The 16,348-nt window shown below is 36.8% G+C and overlaps 1 protein-coding gene across 6 annotated transcripts in view; it reads right to left on the minus strand.

Moving 5' to 3' along the window:
• Ttc39b (tetratricopeptide repeat domain 39B) overlaps positions 1–16,348 on the minus strand; it is a 125,174-nt gene that overhangs the window by 63,307 nt on the left and 45,519 nt on the right. The window contains exon 1 of one of the 6 annotated variants that reach the window (XM_058586350.1): positions 6,116–6,725. The exons of the other annotated variants lie outside the window; for them this stretch is intronic. The gene's annotated coding sequence lies outside the window, so the exon portion shown is untranslated. Of the gene's footprint in view, positions 1–6,115; positions 6,726–16,348 lie in introns of those variants that run through there. 6 annotated transcript variants of the gene reach the window in all.

Raw genomic sequence — 16,348 nt, forward strand, 5'->3', positions numbered from 1 at the left:
TATTTAAAACAGACAAAAATGGAATGTTAGATTGGCAAGAGATATGCATAGCTCCTATTTCATTTTCTTGGTCCTCTTTGCTGATCTTTTTTTAAATGGGGAAAAAAAAAGAAAAGAATCCCTTTCCTATTACGTGACTCTTCTAGTAAAAGACTTCTTACCTGATGTAAGACTTATCCTTTCTCACCATGAAACTGCAACATAACTCAGGAGAATGTGGGCTGGGACACAAGGCAGATCTCTGGGTTGCTACCCTAGGTGTGCCATCACTTGTAAGCAGTGTGACTTTGGATCATCCCTTTACCCCTATGAGCCTATGTCTCCAACTGCAAAGCACAGGACATAAGACAATCCCTGCCATGCCCAACTCACAAGGATGTTATGAGGAAGAAATGCTTTTTTGTTTTATAAAATCACTTTTTTAAAAACATTTATTTTTTAGTTGTATGCGCACACAATAGCTTTATTTATTCTTATGTGGTGCTGAGGATCGAACTCAGAGGTTGTGCTCTACCTATGAGCCACAACCCCAGCCCCTTGGAAAATCACTTTTTAATCTGAAATATCACATAAATATAAGGGTGCAGATGTTATTAGTAGAGATAGGTGATGAGAGCCAAGAACTTCCCACTGACAGACCATAATATCCCTGATGCTCAGCAGTCTGCTTAATGATTCCAGCAGTCAAAGGATGAAGCTACTAAAGCAGCATTTTGTCAATTTCATCATGTCCCTCCAAGTAGGGAGAAGAGAGCAAGTGCAGATTTTCAATGAATGGGAAGAAGCTGTTCATCATTTAAAAAAAAAAAATCACAACCTAAGCGAAGAATAACAAGAAAAAAAATTTTTAAATGGGAAAAGCAAGTTTTCCTCATGATCTATGAGGGAAAGAAAACATAAGGGCTGCCCAAAAGTTACTATGTCAGAATAGATAGTATGTCTCCCCTCTAGGTTCCTTTTTATTTTTATTTTTTATTTTCTTTTTGGTACCAGGGATTGAACTCAAGGGAACTCAACCACTGAGCCACATCCTTAGAGACAGGATCTCACTGAGTTACTTAGTGCGTCACAATTACTGAGACTGACTTTGAACTCGCAATCCTCCTGCTTCAGTCTCCCAAGCCATTGGGATTACAGGCTACGCTACCGCGCCCAGCTCCCCTCTGGGTTCTTGTGGTAGGAGTTTATAACGCATCACAATATGATTACTGATCGTGTGTCTGTGTGTGTGTGTGTGTGTGTATGCACACACACACACACATATGTGCAGTATTACAGATTGATCCCAGGAGTGCTCCACCTCTGAGCTACATTCCCAGTCCTTATTTTTTTACTTAGAGACGAGGTCTCACTAAATCGCCCAGGATGGCCTCAAACTCACATTCTTCCTGCCTCAGCCTCCTGAGTAGCTGAGATTATGCAGTGCCCATCATATGGGTCTATTATAGCTTATGAACTTCTTAAGGATAGAAATGATCTTATTTCACAGATGCTCAGTGTTTGATAAATGAATAACTTTTTGTTGACTTTATTAGCACCTTTGAACCAAACAGTCTTCCTATATTTTATGTCATATGTGTAAGTCACAGAAAATACCCTGTAAAAACTATCACACAGAGACTTCCAGTCACAAACAAGCAGCTTTCAGTAAATACAAGGGCTTTCCCTACAAACATCCATTAGGAGAAACAAATGAAACAGAAGGAGAAGCATATAAATACTCAAGTAATTAAGCTCCAGAGTTTAATCTCCTTTCAATGTATGGCTATTTTCAGTTGATAGGCTATATTTATTTAATCTGTGGTATGACACAGGCACACAAAATGGTTTTGTTATACAGGATGCTAATGCCTTAAAATAAAACAAAACAAAACAAAAACCTAAGCTAAAATTAAGGAGGCAGGATGTCAAATTATGCTCTAGATTAGGTCCTGGTTTCCTGGATCATGGAAAGGCTCAAATTCTACCACGCCTACTAGCTAAGAAGATAATGACTTCATCCCAAACCACAAGAGAAATTCAACTCTTGGTTCCATAATTCCCTGTTTTCTAAAATGCAGTCACCTGTAATAAGACATTATCTATAATCAGATATTCTATAATCCACTGTTCTAAAATGATCAAAGAAATCCATTCATACCACTTGAATAGGCCCCAAAGGCTTTCCACATCTGTGATGGAATATCAAAAGAAAAGTAAACCATATAAGAAATTCCCATCAAACTCATGTTACCATTTGGTCTTCCTCAATTTAAGCACCTACCTCTCTGGGGCTAAGTCAGATAATGTGATAGAAGGGCACTATTAAGTCACTTCGTACCAATTAAGTCATCAGTATCACAAGATATTCTGGTTAATGATTTGAGGGGTCTCCAGTGTCCACAGACTTGTGCTGTCCAACATGTTGATCATGTCTTCAGTGAGAACACAGTAAATATTCTCACTGTATATGTGGATAACATAAAGAAGGGACAATTCATATGAGAGACACCACAGTCAAGATCCAAAAAAGTGTAAAAAGAGCAATGCCAGAAGGAAGAACAAAACTAACAACCATTTGTCACAATGTGTCAAAATGCATTCTACTGTCATGTATAACTAATTAGAACAAATTTTTTTTTAAAACTGCTAACAAGTCAAATATGAATTGTCAAGTACCAGATGAGGAACCCACCTTAGCAAGGATTCAAATATGACTATTAGGGTTTTAGTTGAGACACTAAATAACATATATATATGTTATAACATATCTGGAAGGGGACTTATAATTTGGGAAGTGTGACAGATTAGAGATAGCCATAAATCTTTCCTGTCAAGAAGTGGGGTCCATGGCTCTTCCCCTAAATTAGGTGGTCTCAGTGACTACTTAACCAATACAATAATGTGTTCATTTGGGGACCCAGATCTTTAAAACTAGTAGTTTCTACTTCCCATTATTTGGAATATTAAAACTTGGAACTTCATTGCCATGCTTTGAGGAAGCTCAAGCAACCACATGGAGAAGAACAAAGCCTCTAGCCAACAGCTGTAGCTAAGTTCCCAACCAACAACCAGCACTAATTGGCTGGCCAGGTAAGACATCAAGAAAACGGATCCTTCAGTTCTAGCTGAACCACCTCTAGTGATTCCAAGTGGGCCAAGATGAGCCTTTCCTTCTGCAATCTACTGAAAATGTAGGCTCATAGGCAAATAGATGATTGTTATTATTGTTTTAAACCCACTAAATTTCACAGTGGTTTGTTAAACAGCTATTGATAAGTAGCACAGACATAGTATACTGAGTCATGGGAAGAAATAATCCATTTGCATTCTCAGCTGACCCAGAATATACCCCAGACGGTGTCAGGTTCTAGTTTTCACCATCTGAAAACTATCACAGGTCAAATGCAAAGAAGTTAGAATGGTGAGAAATCTGAAATACATCACATGAGAAACAAGTGATAGGACTGAGACAGAACATAGAACTGCAAAAGTACACTTGGGACGTGGGGTAAGCATCTCACATATCTGAAAGACTACTTTGTAAAAATACCAGAATTATTTTATCCTGGAATTAGTGGGTTAGGGGCTGCCAGGAGGTACAGTATATTTTGGTTAAGGAAGAATTTTCTAACAGCTGTTCAGAAATGGAGAGATGGCCTTGGGAGGTCAAGGAAGATCGTTGGCTAGAATATCTCTAATCTGAAAAGTTACTCTCTACCCTTAGCAATTGTCAAATCCGAAAGAATCCTAACTTATACTGAAGAGGCAAGACCTTTGCAACTTTAAACATTCCAATTCTGTAAGGAATTGCTGATGCTGATGGGCATCAATCTAAACCCAAAATTCAAGAAATCCTTGATTCTTCCCATTAGCATCCCTGTTTTAGGAAGTACTTTTTCCATGTTTCTTAACTGACCTGACACTAAAGCATAATCTTCCCATATATGCAGGCCTACTCTTTCTAAAATGAGCCAAAGACTTCTGTGTAAATGTGGTGTTAACAAGTGGAAAGCAAGTGCAAAATGTTAGGAAGATGTCTGGGCATAGGGCCAAAAAAACTAAGCATCTTTATTTTACATGATACATTATACCCAGAAGTGTACTAAGGCTTCAAAAAGAAGAAAATGAGGGAGCTCCCCCCATCAACCCAGGGTTAAGAGAGATAACACAAAGCTTCAAGGAGCACAGTTTTACCAACTTTGAGCATGACAGGTCATGGTCAACACTCTGAATGACCTTGGGCAATGGATTTAACCTTTGTGCACTCCTTTTCTTCATCTAAAAATCCAGAGTGGCAAGACTGTTGTTGTTACAGACTTGAGAAAACAAACAGATTAACAAAAGTACTTGGACTGATACAGAACAAATTTTTAAAAAGATGTAGTTCATTTCTTTTCCACTAAGGAAAATGATGACCCAGAATATATGACAAAACCAATTCCCTTCCTTTCCCACTAGACTGTGAGCTCCTACAAAGCAAGGCTCATTGCTTAATTCTTATCTAAATCCAGCACTTAATATAGTGCCTATCACATGCTTGTTGAACTAATTATTTCTAACATCTCTTTCCAGTTCAAGCACTCTAAGGATCTGTGGCTTCAGATCTGGGGCAGAATTAGTTGCAAGCACTTATATGGCCTATATTTGTTTGACTACAAAGTACCTATACTTCAACAGCTGAAAATATTACTACGATTGTAATAAAAATTAATTTGTAATTCATTTTTAAATGTCTCCCTCATCTGCTAAAAATATCTGCTCCATAAGACCAAATAAAATATTTTGTTTAGCATCATCTCCCCAGAGTTGGGTAAGAGCTTGGCAACAAATATAAACATTTATTGAATGAACAAATGATAACTGAATGAATTTAAGTTTTTTTCGAGTCTAAACAAGGCAGAATTTCCTAATTTTAGCAACCCTTCCTAATTAAATTTGAAGTTGCTGCATTTAGGACTGACAAAATGTTTAAAAATAAAAACAACAGATGTTTGATCTCTGGGTGGTGGAGCAAATTTCTTTTTTAAAATCCTTTACTTATTTTATGCTGCAGGAAGTCAACTAAAATCTTGGCACCCAAAAAGCTCATATACTATGTTAGTCTAAGCCAAGCATATTCTGCATCCATAAAGATGACTGTTAACCAAAGGATGTTGAAAAGTATTCCAACTACTAATCTCTGAACATATCAGCTTTTAAAAAATCACTTTAGATAATGTGGTTTTAAGATAAAGGAATGAGATCAGTAGCCAACTGAATGAACCAGTTCACTAAAATAATAAGACTTTCATTTAACAAAGACAAATCAAGAATATATGGGGGTTATAGTGGGAATCAGAAATTAGCTTCTTATCTTTACAAAATGCCCAATTCATTCACTGTGCACATAATTCAGCAACGATACAGTTGTAGCCTCCAGTGAATTCCAAAGTAGGAAAGTGGGACATGATGACTAAGGACAGATGTTTAGACTTCAGGGTCTGCGTCACAAAAAAAACCAGCACTGATTTCAATGCACAATTAGAAAAGGACAATCATATGAGGGTCATTTTGAGGGAGCTTGTGTTTACTATAATCTGTGACAAAGAGACAGGCTTAAGTCAATACAGCACAGTCATAGGTGAAGGTCTAGGACAATCAACACACTATTTCTGAGGACATACCACTTTCCTGATCTTTAATATTTTAATTAATGTGACAAGACAAAACAAAACCCATAACAAAGCCAGCAGAAGACAAACACAGTAAATACAAAGTGAAGCATTATCATCCTGCCATTGTTCTGCAGCAGGAGACTCAGCAACCCCCACTATGCACACCTTGCAGCAGCGATAAACCAGCCATGGCATCCCAGGAAGACCAGAGCCTCTGCAGCAGCCAGACGCCTATTTTCTCCAATTGCAACTCTTGTCCTTAGGAAGTTAAAAGGGGGAGAGAGGACAGCAGGGGAGCCCTAGCAAGCTTGACATGAGGCTTTTAATGAAGACAATATTATCTTACAAAACATGCAGCCCTCCGATAAAATCTAACTCTAGTTTAAAATTTTTACACAGCTTCCTTAAATTCTTACAGATTTAAAGAGAACCTTGTAATAATACCTCTAGAAACTGCTATATACATACAAGATACTCACAGATTTAAAGCAGCTGTAACTTTGGAGAAATGAATACAGCTCCACTATGAAAATGTCTTTCCCTCTCTTCTACCAGATTTTTTTAAAAGCCAATAGAAAGAAGAGACAATCTTCAATTTAAGAGCCAACAAAAGTCTTCAATTTGTTCTATTCTTTTGGCTCCAATTGACTCTCAATTATCAGGCAAAGCAAAGAAGTTGCCGAGGCGACTGACAGCATCCCAGGGCTTTGCAGGGCAGAATTTAAGACATGTCAGTTAAAGTGGCAGCTACACTCATTGCTCTAGCGATGCTTCTGCAGGAAGGGATGCCGGGAGATTTTTCCCCCCCAATCTCTGCTGCAACCTAGTTTTAATCCATCACTGTTTAATTATACTAGAGAAAAAAGCAAGAAAAATATAAATGGTCTGGATTCAGAAAAACTATAGGAACTTAATCTAGGGATTCATCTCCCATCTCAAGGATAAAATGAATTGTTTTAAGGAAAACATAAGAATAGGCTATTGCTCCAAGACTTAGATTTTTAAATCCCATGGACTTTTTAAAAATACTAAATAGGGGAAAACCAATTTCTCTGGAGTTTTTAGTCTAACAGGTTAAATTAGTGAAGTGAATAATGTTACAGTCATATCAATGTAATATAATGTTATAGTCACATCAATGTCACTTTTAAATTGACATTTGATGAATAATATTTGAAATGGCTTTGATGAAATTTTTTAAAATTAGACTTAGAGAATAATTCAAAGATTCTAAAATGAGCAAAATTCCAAAGTTCAGCTATACCTTTTTCGTTTGAGTAGCTAAAAGCTTTACTGGGGAATGAGACAGTCAGTGATTTGATAGGTTTCCTGTCTTACCTCAAGGGCTTCTGCACATAATAGGAGTGAACCTATTATTATTTAAGTTATACTAGGTAATGTAACCTATTATTATTTAAGTTATACTAGGTAATGTATTCTGATATCTCCAGATTGTAAATAATAAACTCCTTGGAATAAATTATAAAACAAAGAAGAAATTTAAATCAGTTATAAGATCATAATCTAGAGCCGTTTAATATTTTGTAAAAACTTACTTCTAGTCTTCTTTCATATATTAAGATGACTTGACAACTAGATGCATTTTTTTCTTAAATACTATTGCTTTACATGTATATACTAATCTTTCATCACGAATGATGATGATTTGCCCACATATGTGACTTACTGTTAACCACCTATATTTCTATAAGAGCTCAAAAAGGTTAGAATACCCAATAACAGTCAATATCTATTTTTATGCCTATTATATGATGGGCAGAGGGGATAGAGAATGAACAGAACACACATGATTCCTGTTCCCCTGAAACTGTAGGTCCAGTAGGGAAACCAGATATTCACCAAATGTGAGCAAATGTGGTAGGTATTGTACAACAAAAGAATACTACAGACATGTCAGAAATATGCAAGTGGCCTGGTCTTGTGACGGCTGGAGTTTCTCAAGGGAGGAAAGGAGAACAGCAAGCCCAAATGAAAAATTATAAGTACAACAGACCTTCATTTTTCCACCAATATAAATATCTCTCATCTAATATTCCTTTTCATTAAAAAAAATTATGACTAGTCTCCAACTATATTTTTGGAATAATATGCAATATATAAGAGGATAACTGATCTAACTTATATAGATCTTATGCATTTAATCAATTAAAACTCAAGCTTTAAGAAATTAAAAAAGGGCTGAACAAGGTGGCATACACCAGCAATCCCAGCAACTCCAGAGGCTAAGGTAGGAGAATTGTAAATTTTGAGGCCAGCTTGGGCAACTTAGTGAGACCCTGTCTCAAAATAAAACATAAAAAGGACTGGGTATAAGCTGGGTACAGTGGAGCAAGCCTGTAATCCCAACAGCTCAGGAAGCTGAGACAGGAGAATCGCGAGTTCAAAGCCAACCTCAGCAACCATGAGGTACTAAGCAAGTCAGTGAGACCCTGTCTCTAAAAAAAATACAAAATTGAGCTAGGGATGTGGCTCAGTGATTGAGTGCCCCTGAGTTCATTACCCAGTACAAAAAAAAAAAAAAAAAAAACTAGATTTTTGTTCAGTGCTGAGTGCCCTTGGTTGCAATCCCAAGTACCAAAAGGAAATAAGAAAGAAATTACAAAAGGTAGGCCACCCACATAACTTCAGATATCTCCTAACTGATCAGTTACCACAGGTTTTAAGCATCTCCAACTTAAGTGAGACATGCTTAGAATCCCATGAAAGCTAAAAAGACTCCTTTGAGAATGTTGAAAGAGATATGACAACTTGATGTGGATTTGTTTTTCTTATATTTTGATGTAAACTAAGAGAGAAAAAAATGTCCAAATAGTTTATATAGATACCCTGCCCTAAAAGAAAAGAAGCACAACTCCCTGAACTCTTTAAGAGTAGATTACAGTGATACAAGGCTTAACTACCATGTGCAAGGCCCTGGGTTTGATCCCCAGCACTTCCAAAAAAAAAAAAAAATGAGTGGGTTGCACATAGTGTCTTCCTTCCAAAGAATGCAACAGAATGACTTTACAGTGGAAAGAGGTGACACACACACACAGTACCTCAGCCATATAATCAAGGGCAACATCAACAATGTAAATCATGTTGACATTGTCATATATATGTATATATATGTATGTATGTATATGTATATGTACACACACAAACACACACTCACACACATGAGCTGCTGGGGATTGAACCCAGGGCCTTGTACATGTGAGGCAAGCACTCTACCAACTCAGCTATATCCCCAGCCCAACAGTACATATTTTTGATAGGTTATAATGAAAATGGCAATTTACCTCTCTGCTCTTCCTTCCAAAATAACCTATACATAACCAAGTCTAACCATATGTTTTAGTCAGCTTTTTCACCACTGTGACTAACAGACCCAACCAGCACAGCAGAGGAGGAAAAGTTTATTTGGAGGCTTACAGTTTAGGAGGTCTCAGTCCACAGACAGCCATATCCATTCCTTGGGGTTCAAGGTGAGGCTGAACATCATGGAGGAAGAGTATGGCAGAGGGAAGCAGTTCACATGGTAATCAGAGAGCAGAGAGAAAGCTCTCCACTTGGCAGATACAAATATATACCCAAAGCCATGCCCCAAATTCTCACCTCCTCCAGTCACACTCTACCACTTCAATTACCACTCAGTTAATCCCTATCAGGGGATTAATTCGCTGATTGGGTTAATATTCTCAGAATACAATCATTTCTCCTCTGAACCTTCCTGCATCATATCACATGCGAAATTTTGGGGGATACCTCACACCCAAACCATAACACCATAAGAAAAACACAAGACAAATTTCAACAGAAAAGCATTCTATAAAATGTTTGACTAGTAGCACTGTTCAATTCTGTACAGGTCATCAAAACAAGGACAGTCTAAGAAGTGACACAGCCAGCTGGGCAGGGTGGCGCACGCCTGTAGTCCCAGTGGTTCCAGAGTCGGAGAGAGGAGGATCATGAGTTCAAAGCCAGCCTAAGCAAAAAGCAAGGCAATAAGCAACTCAGTGAGACCCTGTCTCTAAATAAAATACAAAATGGGGCTGGCATGTGGCTCAGTGGTCAAGTGCCCCTGAGTTCAATCCCTTGTGCCCCAAAAAATAAAACAAAATAAAATGTATCCCATAAAAATTCTGACAATACAAAAAAAGTTATAGAAGAGGCTTTTTAAAAATAATAAATGCGAGGCTGGGGTTGTAGCTCAGCAATAGAGCACTTGCCTAGCATGTGTGAGGCACTGGGTTCAATCCTCAGCACCACATAAAAATAAATACATAAAATAAAGGTATTGTGTTCATCTACAACTTAAAAAAATTTTAATAATAATAAATGCCTTTTAATCCCACACACTGAAATACCCAATCCCAAATATACTAAATGTATGTGTGTCCTTGTGCAAGCGTCATACACACACACATACAGATACAAACACACTGAGATCCCCAGCCCTTTTTTTTAATTTTGGGACAAAGTCTTGATCAGTTGCCAATGCTGACCTTGAACTTAACAATACTCCTGCCTCAGCCTCCTCAGTCACCGTGATTGCAGGCATGCACTACCATGCCCACTTGCATGTTGCCATTTTACAAAATGCTTTCCAATAAATTATTTCATAGATTAAAGACACATGTTACAAAACAATGTTTACTCATATGGAATTGCCTGGAAAAGCATCCTGACACTATTTCAATTACTGAATTGTACTAAAACAATAAGAATGCTCTTTTAGAACACATATGCTTTAAACAACCAATCATGGAATTAATTTTCTTGTAATGATTACACAGGATTATTTTAATCAAAGAAAAATGTACATTATGAGTATAATTTATTTTAAATTGCCCCCCTTTTTTGGGCAGTACTAGGAATTAAACCCAGGGTACTTTACACTGAGCTACATCCCCAGTTCTTTTATTCTATTATTTTAAAACAGGGTCTTGCTAAGTTGCCGAGGCTATACTTAAACATGTGAACCCTGCCTCAGCCTCCTGAGTAGCTGGAATTACATGTGAGCACCACTGTGCCTGACTGGGTCCAAAATTTTTAAATGGCAAATAATCTCTTAAATCAATGGGAGATTTGACATGCAGAACTTTATATACGCACACACTTTTTTTAATTGCATAAAGCTAAAGTTGCAAAAAACCTTAATAACTTCCAAAATAAATAAAACCAAAAGCTTACAACTGAGTTGCCTATAAGGGAGACCAAAACGATTCCCTTATCTCTGAAAAGGCTAATTCATCAGAGCTACATTTGTATTTCTATTTGTAATTATAACACTCTGCTCATAAGTTACAAGAACAACAACAAAAAAAAAAAAAACATGCTGCCTTGAATATTTTCTTTCTAGACAATAAAAATAAAATAAATGACCTTGGGCACAGTAGTGTACCCAGCAGCTCAGGAGGTTGAGGCAGGAGGATCACAAGTTCAAAGCCACACTCAGCAAAAGCAAGGTGATAAGCAATTCAGTGAGACTCCGTCTCTAAATAAAATACAAAATAGGGGTTGGGAAGTGGCTCAGTGGTTGAGCACCCCTGAATTCAATCTCTGGTACCCCCACAAAAAATGAAATAAAGTACACTGAAATTACTTTATACAATAATGAAAATTATATGTAAATCCTCAAATCCCTCTTCAGTTTTAAGTAATTGCAGAGTCCTTCCAATTTGTTAGTGGCTATGTAAGTCTTCAGACCATTTATCAAATGTACAAATACATGATACTAAACTATACCTAATACAAAAATGTACCTAAACCAAGTATTGCTATGCCTTTAAGAAGTTCTATTCATGTAGTTCTACAAAAAATAATGAGAATCAAAATGGAGAGAGAAGGGAGAAGGGGAAATTGAGATTAATTTTCAAAACAGTAGTGAAATCTGGCACATTACAAAAGACAAAATTCCTAACTATGTGCTTTTGGATGTTTTATTAGTCATTTTAAGTTGCTATTTTTATCAAAAGGTAGATAAAAGGAGTATGAATGTGTCAGAAAAAAAAGGGCAGATAAAAGATGGTACAAAGTTAACAAAAGGAAATGAGCTCACTGTATTGCTTAGAATTCTGACAGCTCATTTACATAAACTTCAAACAAAAACTGAGTCAGCCCCCAATTGAAAAATGCCAAAGAGATACTACCAGTTCAGGATAGTGCTTCTTTGCCCAAACAATTGGACAATACTGAGTTTTGTATGCATCTGAGTTGATGAACACAGCCAGCCATGGATCATTATTTAAAATGCATACATCCAAAAAGACCTTTTTACTCCCCTTTTGAACCACCACCACACTGACCATTGTGCCATCCACTTGAGGCAGTAACTTGGTGATGGCTGATATTTTTAATGCACTAAAATCCTTGCATTCTACTTTGAATATCTATATTTTCTGAATAGTACATGTTACTATTTGAATATCTGCATTCCTCTAAAATTAATACATTTAAACTTAACTCCCAAGGTGACTGTGTAAAAGGCAGGACCATTGGGAGGCAATCAGGTCATGACGACTTCACTATTATGAATGGGATAAGTGCCCTTAAAAAAGGGCTTACTTTTGGGCCAGAGCTGTGGCTCAGTGGTAGAGCGCTTGCATCGCATGTGTGAGGCACTGGGTTCAATCCTTAGCACCACATAAAAATAAATAAATAAAATAAAGGTATTGTGTCCATCAACTAAATAAATAAATAAATATTTTATTTATTTATTTATTTTTTTAAAAGAGTCTTGCTTTTTTTTTTATCCCCCTCTTCCACCATTGAGGATATATATAAAACACCATCTGTGATGAACAGGCCCTCAACAGACACTGAACCTGCTGGCCCCTTGATCTTGGAATTTCCAGCCTTCAGAACTGTGAGAAACACATTTCTGTTGTTTATGGACTATCAAATCTAAGAACTTGTAACACCAGCCCAAACAAATTAAGACAGTGTAATAATTTAACAAATTTATTAATCTAACAAATATATACTGAGTACCTACTATGTGCCAAGAATGGTTTACTTACATACAGAGTACACCATGTTGAGTAAAGTAGACCAGACCCATCCCTATGGAACACAGATCCTATAGAACAGTCATCTTTTGAGAAATGAAGGGAGAGAAATAAGATGACAAGAAAGAAAAATGGGGAAAGAGTAACTAATCTACTTGGGTGCAGTCATTAAGAAGGTGGGAGAACATGTCAGCTAAATGCTGAAGATGGCCATAAAAAGTTCTTGTGGCAGGAAGCACACAGCAGTCTGAGAGACCCTCATGCTCAAACCTAGAGCAACAATGGCTCACGCAATCAAAAATGCTGAATAAGGTTTATAGGACTAGAGGGGAGAGAGGGAGGGTAAGAGTTGCCCTAGATGAGGTGGAAGCAGCTAAGATAGACTGGGATCTTCATCTTGAGAGATATGCAAACTCATGGAGATTTTTAAGCAAGGTAATGACATCTTGCCATTTTCTAAAAGGCTCAATCTGTCTTAATTCAAACATACTGTTAAGAAATAAATCATGCCGGGCAGGGTGATGCACACCTGTGATTCCAGCAGCTGGGGAGGCTGAGACTGGAGGATCGCGAATTCAAAGCCAGCCTCAGGAATAGCAAGGCGCTCAGTAAGACCCTGTCTCTAAATAAAATACAAAATTGGGCTAGGGCTATAGCTCAGTGGTCGAGTGCCCCTGAGTTCAATCCCTGGTACCAAACAAACAAATAAACAAATCATCAGATAGTGTGGAAATCTGAGCACTGACAAGGCTATCTGATGAATACTGTTACTCTGTAGGTATGGTAACTGTCTTGTATTGTGACTTTTTTAAAAAAAGACCTTTTATTTTTGGTGCTGGGGAATTAAACCCAGGGCTTCACGCATACTATGAGTGTTCTAACTCCAAGCACTTTCCCAGCCCCCAAAAAAAGACATTGTCTTTTATAAAATACAGAAAAAAATGATACCATAAAGGCATATGTAGGTTAGATAATAATTCTATATCAATGTTAATCTTCTTGATAATTATGTGAAAGAACACCTTTGTTTTTAGGAAGCACATACTAAAATATTTGGAGGTAGGAAAAAAACTGTCATGTCTAGGATTCCAAATAATCTGGGGGTGGATTATTGATGTAATAACATTGACCTTGAATTGACAGCTGTTAGAGCTGAGTGATGAGTATATAAGGGTTCCGTTTACTATTCTTTTTACTTTTTGTATATGTTTATAATTGTTTGTGTTAAAAAATTCTTGTTAAAAACAAGATAACTTTAGCTACTGTGTAAAATATGAGTAAGATGCGGTTGGAAAGGCAGAACAGAGAGCAAAGAAAGCAGGAAAATATATTAGCCATTAGCCAGCTCCTAAAATAGCCCAGAAAAAATGTGATAGTCAACTTAAGCTAATGTAATAGGGTAGAGAGAAAAAATAACAGTTGGAAAATGTAATTTGGGGCATAGAAAACATCAGACCTGGTAATATGGAAGTTAAAGGAAACAGAAGAGACTAAAAATGTCTCCTAGGTATCTGTTTTGAGCATTATCTGTTTTGAGTATTATGGGTGGAAAAATTTACAGAAAAAGAAAAGAAGACTAGAAGAGGAAAAGGTATCCAATAGAGGAAGGGGGCAGATACCAACAGTCTATTTGAAACATACAAATTAAGATGATAGTGACATTCAAATGGGTGATCAAATGCTTTCTTTCCCATTACAGCTAACAAAATGCCCTAAGATAGAAGAGCATGGAGCAGTATCTCTATCCACAGAGTTATTTAATAAGGGAGGGAAAGAATTTAGTGCTAAAAGCAGAATCCTTCTGGCTTTAAGACACAAATCAGGGCATTACTATTCCAAGTCCAGGGAGTCAGATAAGTTCCTGAATCTGCAGAAAGGCAGCCACAAAGGCAAAGGCTTACTTAGGGGAGTTCACAGGTCATTTTGCTACCAACAATACCAGTGACCAAGTCTTCCTTCTTCACCAGGTCTCCTTGTTACAATGAGAGGATTGGACCAAAAGGAGCTTTTCTTGGAGCTATGAAATCCTGTCACTCCTCACAGTGAAAGGGAACATTTACAAGATCTAAATCTTAACTTAAAATAATGCACACACAAAGCCTCACATAAAGAACTAAACACTGGGAAGGTCCAAACAAACACAATACCAGACAGTAATAGCAGACCTAATAGTACAAAAGAAAATACACAAAGAAACAATCCAAGTAGTAACAAATACACGGTAAAGGCATGGGGTGCAGTTCACTATGGGCTTTTTAGAGGACTTTTATTTCTGTTTACTACATATCAGTGACCTTATGACTCTATGATACATAATTTTTCATTCTGAAATATCGCTGAAAACAAGATGTGGGTTAAACTGACAACTTGATCACCCTAGAGCAAAGTTAAGTTCTTTGGGGTGGGGGGGGTAATTTGTTTCTGCCAATTACATGAGGGCACCACCAACCTAATCCATTTAAAATTAAATTACCTACTTGGAGTCATAGGGATCACTAGAATAACTTTTATCCAGACCCCAAACCAGCTTATGATCCATCAATTCCACTTCTAAGTATATAATGACAGAGAACTTACTACATGAATTCATACAAAGCCTACATATAATTATTCATAGCAGCATTATTCACAATAACCAAAAATGAAGCAACCAAATATTCACCGGCTTATGAATGAATAAACAAAATATGGTCTACGGATACAAATGAATATTATTCAGTCATAAGAAGGAATGAAGTACCAATACATATTGCAACTTTAAAAGCCAGAAAGAAAAGAACACATACTAGATGATTTTATTTACATGAAATGTCTACAGAGACAAATCTACCAACAAAAATTAGGTAAGTGGCAGCCTTGGTCTGAGGTGGGAATTAGGAATGATTGAAAAGGGGTACAGGTTTATTTTTAGGGCAATAAAAATATTTTTAAATTACACTGCAGTGAAGGTGGTATAATTCTTTAAATATACAAAAATTCATAAAAATTATATACCTAAAATAGTGATGTTCATGGAATATAAATGAATATCACAATAAGACTGTTTTAGAAATTTTCAGCATGGAGAATATCATGAGAGGTATTTTTCCTCCCTACTCATTACCAAGGATGAAATACAGGCACTTTCTTACTTTTCCTTCTGTATAACAGATTTGTTTTTTGTCTTCTCCTTTTCCTTATATAAATTCTCCTGTAAAATCCCTCATTGTATTTTTTCTTTCCTTAGTGATATATAACAATATCAATAGTATCTTAGAGCCAATAAAATAACTGTCAGCCTGGTTATGAAAATAAAGTTAAGGAAAGGAAAAATGCCACTGTCCAATGCCACTGTCCAATGTAGCCAAAAAAGGACAGGGCTGGGGATATAGCTCAGTTGGTAGAGTGCCTGCCTCGCATGCACAAGGCCCTGGATTCAATCCCCAGCACCACCATCACCTCCCCACACACCAAAAAAAAAAAAAAAGAGAGCAGACAAAAATGAAAATAAATACAACTCTGCCTATTGTTACCACTTATAATTCAAGCAGGATGAAGAAAAATACCAATTAGATACTTTTCCAGCTATCATTCAGCAAGCAATATTCATCCTTAATTTACCTTAAAACAGAAAAAACTATGGTATCATCATCAACTAATCTAATCTAATGAGAAAAAAAAAAATATGGCCCCAAAGGACTTATCTTATTCTAGTCCTAC

This window comes from Marmota monax, unplaced genomic scaffold (genome assembly GCF_021218885.2).
Source record: "Marmota monax isolate L192 unplaced genomic scaffold, Marmota_monax_Labrador192_F-V1.1 WCK01_AAM20220418_F8-fsc00033, whole genome shotgun sequence".
NCBI classification, from domain to species: Eukaryota; Metazoa; Chordata; class Mammalia; order Rodentia; family Sciuridae; genus Marmota; species Marmota monax.